This window comes from Chenopodium quinoa, unplaced genomic scaffold, assembly GCF_001683475.1.
Source record: "Chenopodium quinoa cultivar QQ74 unplaced genomic scaffold, ASM168347v1, whole genome shotgun sequence".
Lineage (NCBI taxonomy): Eukaryota > Viridiplantae > Streptophyta > Magnoliopsida > Caryophyllales > Amaranthaceae > Chenopodium > Chenopodium quinoa.
In genome coordinates this window covers 1,823,368-1,833,771 of record NW_018742484.1, presented here as the reverse complement: position 1 = coordinate 1,833,771, position 10,404 = coordinate 1,823,368, and the positions used below count along the sequence as shown (strand labels likewise).

General features: G+C 34.2%; 1 long non-coding RNA gene across 1 annotated transcript; it reads right to left on the bottom strand.

The window, feature by feature from the left end:
- Positions 1–1,207: 1,207 nt before the first annotated feature.
- Positions 1,208–9,532, bottom strand: LOC110719356. The gene is made up of 2 exons (XR_002511081.1): positions 8,550–9,532; positions 1,208–2,198 (listed from the first exon to the last, which is right to left on the bottom strand). It is a non-coding gene; the product is annotated as an uncharacterized LOC110719356 (long non-coding RNA).
- Between the last annotated feature and the right edge of the window lie 872 nt (positions 9,533–10,404).

Below are 10,404 nucleotides of genomic sequence, written 5' to 3'. Positions count from 1 at the left end.
TTTTAGGTTTATAATAATGCTTCCTCCTTTTGGGAGGAATTTTTCTCCCTCGAAAGAAAAAAGACAAGGGTTTTTCGACCTCCTTCGAAATGCAAGGTTTATTTCCTCTTTTCGGGAAGAATTTTCTTAGGTTTAAATCCATGGTATTAGATCTAATGGATTGTCATGAAATTATTTCGTTGGTGCAAAATTATGCGAAATCGCAAGGGTTATCAAGCTTTCAAATACAATCGGATGAATCAGAAGGAAAACATTCTCACGGCTACAAAGGATCGTTAGATTGTTTCTCCATCAAGGCTGTATTTACCAGCGATATCAGTGAGAGATGTTGCACAGTGCAAGATCTACTCGACGATCGTAGTTTTTATAAAGGAAATTTTTATTTGATTCAATATCTTATGTATTTGTTTAAGTCGAATTTCTTTTGTAGATGTGGTATGAATTTTTTAAATGAATTTTTCTTACTATTTAAAAAAAAAATGCTAATGAATTAATCATAACCAGAGATGACTTCAGAGCTACTGCAAGTCTGCAATTGTGAAATACGCATAGCATCATACATGCATGGTAAAAACCAACTCACCCTGCTAATTGATACCCTAGCAGAAAGACATAAAAGCATTGTACGAGTACGTTACAACAAAATTTAACAAATGCTTATGTATCAAACAAACACAGCCCTAGTTAAAGAATTAGATTTACGGACTATGAAAATGTTTATTGTGGGTAATCCGGCTATGAACTTATGATGCCAAAAAATAGACTAATACTATAGCATAACCTCAACAAAATTAAATTTATGGACTATGAAAATCTTTATTAAGGGAAGAAGCTGCATTATTATGGCTGTGGGAGGAAATATCTTAGAAATATGGCTTTATTACTTATCCCCTGTATAAACAGCACACAATTGACTTTTATTTTTCCCAAACAATTGCACTTTTCTCATTGGCTTGTTGGTTAAATTTGATGAGGTTTGGGTATGAGATAATGAATGCTTAATCATGTGTAGAATACCACATAGCAAGAGGGTGGTTAGGGAGAGGAAGGTAAGTGAGAGAGTGAAACTAGAAGGATATTTTCGTAAATTTGGGAGGTATATGGTTTTTCTAGGGTGGTAAATGGTACCGACATTCCGGGATCGGTTGGATCGATGAACAATCATAATCTTCAAAGCTGGGAAGTTGTAAGCCAAGAAAACCAACAGTGGTACAAATTAGAAGATCTTATACAACTCTCTAGAGTTCGTTAGTACCACATCATCAGTAGTAGACTAGTAGTACAAACTGAAACTCTGAGGTGACTTGTACAACTCCCAAAGCTAGTACAGTAGTACCACAACATTTCATGTAGTACAACACTGGAGTACTCGTGTACTATTCTGGTTGCACTATAAAAACAACATCCAGAAATCTTAGTAACAATTACCAACAATTCAGCACAATATCATGAAATTATGAAAATAGTTTGTATTATAACAGGTGGTGAAGTCCCACAGGAGCGACCTGAGACCACATGGCTGAGGCATATGCACCTTCCCAAACCAGATCACCTATTTAAGGGTGGTTTAGCTCAGGGTTCTGGGTAGGTTGCTATCCTGTGGTGCACATGTGTTCTCAGGTCACCCCTGCCGGCCTTCATTCACCACATAATAGATAGATCCATCTGTAATCATGACGCACATCACTGGACATCGGCCTCTTTCAGAAAAACAGGCTCAAATACTGCAGGGCTATCAGGTAAATTTCCAATCAAAGTTTAGAGTTAACTTTTGGGTGACACACACAATATACGTAATGATAGAAACATTAGTTGGTGCAGCTCCATGGTCCAAATTTTTTGAAACTTTCCATGATGTCTTTTGGGTTTCTCAGAACACTGCATGATCTGAATGAAACAGATCAAAGGTGTTCCGTTTTCAACTTTAAAGCATCATCTTAAGCAAATCTTGGACAACTTATGGAGTTTCTCACTCGATAGCCATCTCTAGCCATTTATTCTGCCAACAACATGGTTGAATCCAGGAGCTGCTATTTTCAACATCTGAGATGTGGAACAAGTTACATCGATGATGACTTAAGAAGGCAACCAACAGCATCTACTAGGCTTCCTTGACCGTCATGTCTTAATTTTAGACCTTTGAGAACCAGCACCAGCCACATAAAAATTGAAGATAGAGATCTAGTTTCGTGATATCTCTGAGAAATAATGCAATAAACTGAAATGTTAAATGCCTAAAGATGCATAAAGCGATGTTTAGACAAATAGCTTAAAAATATAAAAGGAAGACCAAAGTAATAATGCAGTTGACATCAAAGGACATAAAATTTATCAACTAAACATTTTATTATCCATCAACATAACCAAAATATTAATCAGGGTATAAAATCCACACCCAAACAATTTCCATCTAAAACCATTAGTTTTCTATGTAGATATTCATATATTATTCATCATTATATCCTTAATTAACCTTCTTCAAAAAAAAAAAAAAAAAAAAAATCCTTAATCAACCATAATCTATACTTATTAATCAATAAGTTGTCAAGTAGTAAAGGTTAATAATAACCTGCCTCTCCTCTCTGTCATACTTGACCCATCAATAAGTTGTCACCAAGTACAGTTAAATAATAAACCCACCTCTCCTCCTCCCTGTAATATTAAGTCAAAAGCTCACAGCCTTCACTGTTTTCAAAGATCAGACAAGATGTCAAACTCAGAATAACCACCTCTCCAAAATTTGTCACTGCCTTACTGTTGGTAGCTCAGAAGGGGGAGGAGGTTTAGGATGAAACTTGATATTAAAGGCCACCCGCAGGGTTTACAGCCATAGATACCAGTGAAATAGTCCTAAATCATTTCCTTTTTCACATGGTGCGTAATCAATAACCAGGGCGAGCAGAGAGGTGAGGGACTGATGGTGCGTTGTTAAATATAAGGCAGCCAACTAGTCAAGGGTAGTTGGGCTCTGGGAAGAGGAAAAAATGAGGTTTACGATGGAAGCGGTTTTCTTCTCAATTGCATAGAAGAGAGAGTGAGAGTTTTAAAAAGCTTATAGGGTAAAATATACAGACTTCCAATAAGGGGTGTGGTTATAGAAATTCAAGAATCAGGATGATAGATGCAGATAGGTGGGCAATTTTTCCAAAGAATAAGCGTCATCAGAAGATCAATCATGAAAATTCACTACGTCAAAAAATAGGCAGCACCATTCACCAGTGCAAAAGGTAATATTGGTATGTGTCCCACCCAAAGCAGAGGCTATGGATATGAGCTTATTAGTTACACATAACAAGTAAGGAGTAGAGAGTGTGTTCCAAAAAGATAGTAACAAGTAAACTCCACAATTATGGACAAAATGAACAAGAGCTCTTGGACAAGATAATGCAAACCAGGTTAAAAAGGACAGTTTTATAATAGCGGTATATTACAGCTTCAACATATAAGAGGCAAAAGCTGGTTAAGATTAAAAATCAAACAGATGGCCATGGATTCAATTGAAAATCTGGCAAGACCGCAGCAAACACTGAACCCCACTTATTAATTCAAAATCTGCAGATATCATTGACTTGGGGCAACAAGCACGTCCGCAGATCACAGAAGCAACTAACAGGTATAGCAATGCAGATTTCCATATCAAACATTACTGAGGTGCAACCCAAGGAATAATTATTCATCCATCTTTTATACTGTAATCATCGAAGGGATGAAACTAGTTATATAGCCACAACAAAAAACTTAAAAGACAACTGTATTCTTGAATTGGACAAGATTACCGGAATCCATGGGATGAAGCCAAAAGTTTGCAGGTAATCCATTTTCAGAAACTTCTTTTCAAACTGTTAACCACTTAACTACAAAGTATATAGCAAATGTCCTTTTGAAGGCAATAGGAAGCCAGTCCTGAAAGATAACTTTAACCAACTCTCTCTGTTATCTTTTTTACAAAAAATAAAAATTAGCTCACCTACAGAACATGCCATATTAAATACGAAGCATATATCATGGCATGTACATACGTAGCTCCTGTAGCTGACAGAAAAATCTAAACATAGCCAATCGAAATGTGCACCCGTGGACAAAAATCTAATTAGAGTGACCTTTATGAGTATGGAGCCAAAACATAAAGAGAGATTACTTGCAGAACATAACAGCAAATCATATTCATGCAACACTTCAGGCATCAGCTATTAAAAAGTTAAGCAGAGCAGCGATTTGTACCTGAATCCGAAGTCAAGCTCTAAAATGTGTGACGATAGAAGATGAGGGCAATTACTCAAACACCATTATCAGAGTAATTATAATTAACATATCAGACTTACCCACTAACTATAACAATGACACTGACTGTTGCAAGGGATATATAGTACATAACTTAACAGCCCCTCACTTGTCTTTGATGGCAGAAAATAGCTAATAATCTGAAGGTAAATATTTATGCTCAGGTATGTTCAAGGCCCAGAATTCGCAGGACATTACAGTTTACTAGTCGAAAAAGATTACAAGATATCCTTTAAGCTTTATTAAGCTCAACAACCAAATGCGTTATGCTGCAAATCACGTAAACATATGCATCACACTCAAAGCAATAGTGCAATACTAAGAATAATATCTAACAAATGCACAATATTCCTCACAATAACTTCTCTCAAAAGAGTCAAAACCTACATAAATTACTTTCAAGTCATTCTGACTCTTAAGCTAATAAAAAACAACAACAATGCCTTAGTCCCAAAATGATTTAGGTCAGTTAGCATGAACCATCATAAGAAACCGTCTGAAAAGGAAAAAGAGCAGAACAAAATAATCAATAGATGTAACACTCTGCCACTCTAAATTTCCTTAATGGAGTCTTACTTGGTCTCCTGATCAAACCACCTTAGGCGATTCTTCCGCTTCTTATATTCAATAGATGTAACCCCTACTTTCTTCCTAATTATCTCATTGCTCAACCAATCCTTTCTTGTACGACCACACATCCATCGCAACATAAGCATCTCCGCCAAATTCATCTTTATGCATGTGACAATGCTTCACAACCCAACATTTAGTACAAATCAATCAATCAAAGCCTAAATCCCATAAGTGGGGTCAGCTAACATGAACCAAATTTGATTATTCCGTGTAGTCGTCAACATAAATCTTCCTCCTCCATACCTTACGATCCAATGCTTCATCCTCATGTAAACCATACACTTCATATCCTTCCTAACTTTTTCCAACCAAGTCATTTTCGGTCTTCCTCTCCCTCGTTTAACCCCTCCATGGTCCCACTCTTCCACACTTCGCACCGGTGCACCCTCGGGTCTCCGTCTTACATGCCCAAACCAACACAGGCGATTTTCCCTTAGTTTATTTGCAATGCCTGCCACACCTACTTTCTGGCGAATAACCTCATTTCTGATTCTATCCCTTAGAGTGTTTCCACACATACACCTTAACATGCGCATTTCCATAACATCCATATTTTTAATGTGTTCTTTCTTAGAAGCCCAACATTTAGTACCATATAACAAAACAAAAAAAAAAAAAAAAAAAAAAAAAAAAAAAAAAAAAAAAAAATTATTAGGGACTGTTCTGCAGGCATATGCTAACAATACAGATTTCAAAGTCAAATGTATGGTATCATTTGAACTTATAAAAAACTCAATGAGTCGATGGTTTATTGATACAGCTTACTAATTATCATGTGCTTCTAGCCACTTAATGTGGTGCATCACCAAAAGTATAAAACTCAATGATTCCATAATTTATAAAACTCAACATATATAGTCTGTATATCCAATTTATCAAAACTGAATGAGGTGATTTTTTATCAATAAAGCTTACTTAAATTCCCATAAGCTCCTAGCCACTTCATATGGTGCACAACAAAAAATACAGTAGTTACAATGTCAGTCTATTCCTGAATTACAAAGACACTAAATAGTAAACGTTGTCCTTAAGACATCAATTATAATTCAAGCCAGCAATCAAAACAACTAAAACCCATTCAAGGAAAACCCAAACTAGCTGAAGAATCAACACTGAACCATCCAAAAAGTTCACATCCCCATCACCTCAACGACCCAACATTCAAAACAAAAGACCTTTACTTCATACTTCAAAAACCCTATCAACCACAAAGGGAGATAAGCTCTAATATATATCCAAATTATAGTTGAAAATGGGATTCATTCAATCATTCAACGGAACTATGGATGTCAGAACAATGGTTCCACAAGGACAACACCAATAACAATCGATGTTATTTAGATACTACAGCTAATGGAACTTCAAATTCATTGTTTATCTAAATATTCAAGCACCTCAACTATCTTAATTCTTTAACATTATTTAGGTGCTTAGTTCTACAGATAAACATTAACACCGCAAATTCCAACAGCATACCAAATTACAATTAACAAATCTCCAATTAATTCAAATCAAAGCTACTCCTATCCAACCGAAAAAAACGTCACCACAAACAAACTGAATTACGAAATCTCAATTTCTGCAATCTGAATGCAAATCTCAATAACTCATAAAACCAATTAAATCTACTTAAAATGCTATCAAAATCAATCCAAGAATATTTATTGATCAATTAATTAAAAAACTAGTGAAATGAATTAAGAACTAGCTCAAAAATAACCACCAAAAAAACACATTTAGTCATCCAGTCTGATAAAAATAAGCAAGTTCACCACAGACTCTGATTAAATGATGAATGCAGGATCCACAAACCATGGCTGCGCAGAACAAACAAATCAATCACCACTTACTGCCATACATATCTGTAGCTCCTGTAGCTGACAGCAAATATTAACCATAACCAATAAACATGTGCCAGGGACAAAAATCTAACTAGAGTGATTTTTATGAATATGAAGCCAAAACATAAAGAAAGATGAATTGCAAAGCATAGCTCCAAATTACTTCCATGCAACACTTCAGGCATCAGGCCATAAGCTGCAGAAAAGTCCATCAGAACAGCAATTTGTACCTGAATCCGGAGTCTAGCTTTCCAATGGGTGAAGATCAAATATGAAGGTAAACATCACCACTTTCAGACCATTCATAATTAACATATCAGACTGACTAACATCAATGATGTTGACCATTACAAGGGGTATATTGTACATAAACTTAAAAGGTCACTTGTTATTACTTCCAGGCCCAGAAGCCCAAAAGAATGCATGATATCCTTTAAACCTTATTAGTTATTACCAAATGCAACATGCTGCAAATTCATATATTCATCACACTCAAAGCAATAGTGCAATACAGAGAACCATTTATAATAAATGCACAATATTCCTCACAGTATCTTCTCTTTAAATCTAAACAAATTGGTTTTTAGTCATTATTGAGCTAGTAACAACTAACAAATGAGTGTTGAGGACCATGCTGCTGGCAAATGCAAGCAATACAAATTTTACAGTCTAATCTCTAATGTATGGTAAAACCTTCATGCACTTCAACATAGTCCGTTCAGTCAAAATGAATCGGTAGTTTATCAATACAGCTTACCACTTCCACATGTGCTTCTAGCCACTTCATGTGGTGCATCACCTAAACAATAAAACTCAACAAGTCCATAATCTGTAACACTCAACATATAGTCTGTAAATCAAACTGAATGAGGCAATAACTTATCAACACAGCTTCCTAGAATCCCCTGTGCTCTTAGCCACTTCATATGGTGCTTTGATGCACCAACAAAATTTCAGTAGTTGCAATAACAGTCAAATCCTAATTACAAAGACACTTACTAAAAAGTTAACGCTGTCATCAAGACATCAATTATCAAGCCAGCATTCAAAGCTAATAGAATCCATTCAAGGTAAACCCGAAAGTAGCTGAAGAATATATAATCAACAATGAACCATCCAAAAGATTCACACCCCCTCACCCCAACATTCAAAACAAAAGACCTTTACTTTACACTTCAATATCCCTATCAACCACAAAATGAGACAAGCTCCAATACAAATCCAAACCATCTTCAAAACAAGAGATTTATTTATACCAATATCAATCAATTTCATCAATTGGAGATGTAATTCATTAATCAGAACAAGAGATGTCAACCATACTTCAACAAGGTTAGACCAATAACAATCGATTTCATATCAATTCTACAGCAATAAAACTTTAAATTCATTGTCTATCTAATCATTTAATAAGCTCAGCTACCTTAATTATTAATCTATCATCGATTAGTCACCTAGTTCTACAACAAAACATACTACACAATATCGCGAAATGAGTAAATTTCAACATACTAAATTTCCAATCTATTCAAATCAAACCTACTCCAATCCACCAAAAACAAATTCAATCACCAAATCACATTTCCCCAAATCAAAACTCTTCCAAACAAATTCAAATCTCAATAACTCACATCAACAAACAAATCAACCAAAAAGCTATCAAAATCAATCCAACAACATTAACCAACAATCAATCAATACAAAAAAACAAAGAAATGAATCAATAACCAGCTCAAAATGAACCACGAAAACAAAACTCATCCGATCTGATAAAAAAACGAGTAAGTAATTCACCACAGACTCCGATTCAGTTGATGCAAGGCGGGATCCGGAATACCACCGGCTAAGCAGAAACAATTAAACTCACGCCGCTGATTACGCGGCGGCTACTACGGCGGCGGAACATTAATTTCAACCAGTTCCCGACCTGCACCAAGCGAATCAGAGGCTGCCGCAAATCTATCTTCGCCGCTCTTTCTCTCTCTAATAAAATCACAACTTTCTCTCTCTAGATTTGTGAATGTAAGCAAATGAGAGAGAATCTCTTTATAGTGAAAAAAAAAAAAAAAGTCTAGTTTTGGTTTTGTGCTGTTGATTTCCTGAGGCTATACCTATTTTCAGCTAATCTAATCTAACAACTATGTGTTTTTGAGGAGAGAGAAAGATTTAAGTTGGTTATTATAAGGAGTAACAGACGACTAGGATTTTGACACGTTTGTAGGTTACCTTAATGATGGTAATCGGTAAATAACCCGCCCGTACTTGACGGTGTTTCTAAAACGGGTTTCTTTTTTTAGGTTTTTTTTAATTATGATGGGTTTCTACTTTGGGCCCACCATTTTTGTGTACCTTGCTTCTCAAGTCAATAAAGTTTGTGTGAACGTTTTTGTGTTTTGTGACTTGTGTGATCTCTGTTTTTTTTTTTTTTTTTTTTTTCAACTTTTTGCTGCGTTAAATAATTCATTTTCATATTACGGAGTATTGAGGTGTCAAAATATCGACTCGATTCGATCTAACTTAAAAAATTCGATTTAAAATTCAATTTATATGGACACAATAATTTAGTCCGACTTAATTTTGAAATAGATGAAACCCGACTCGATCAAACCCGACTCAAGTATCCGAATGAACACCTTTAGTCTTTTTTTTTTTGTTAGGGAAACACCTTTAGTCTATCATATAGAAAATTGCATGTCACTCATTACCCTAAAACATGTTCTTTTTACACTTTAGCTTTTTTTTTTTTTTACAATTTCATTTTAGTTTATCTTTACAAAATTGTTTGGCTTTATTTTTAAAAATAATCAATAACATAATACTAAAATAAACACCAGGAATGACATGTGTCACTTCCTGGTGCTGTTTTTCCCCTTCAAAACTCCCCCCTCCCTTTTTAGCAAAAATCTTTTATTTCTGAAATATTTGTATAATACAACTATAATAATATATCATTCCTAATCATATATATTATCTTTATTATAATTGTATTCCTTTTTATTTCGTGTTCTATTTACTTAAAATAGCTACATAAGATTTTGAGACTTTTTATTTAAGAGAAAATAAGTTATAATTTAGATGGTTGAAATATGGTGGAGAGTATAAAATAACGGAGTGAAAAATACAATGTTAACGTTTAAATTACTTTTATGTAATTGTACAATAATGGGGTTCAATGAAAAAAAAACAAAATAAAATAAAATAAAATAAAATAATTCTATTCATGGTGTTGATTTGAAATCTTATGAAATAATAATAATTGAGTTAGTTTTCTGTTAAGTATTTCTGTAATAATTTTACCAACTAACTTTTTTTTTCTTTCAAAAAACCTTTTAAATTATTACTAAAACAGGTCTTGCTTATATTGATCACTTTGGACATATGTCAAGTTATAATTTAAAATTTTCCCGCGAATACAATATATGATGTCAACTTTAAGGTTTTTTTTCTTAAAAAAAAAAGTTATTCTACTTAGCTTATTTTTTGGAAGTATATTGTATAGTATATTTTTTTTCAAACTAAATTAATTAATTCATTCTACTTATTTTAATTCATTAAAAAATAAAGCCATACGATATCTACATTATATAGTATTATTACGAATAACATGCATAATTAATGTAATATAATGTATCCTATGTTTAAATATTTT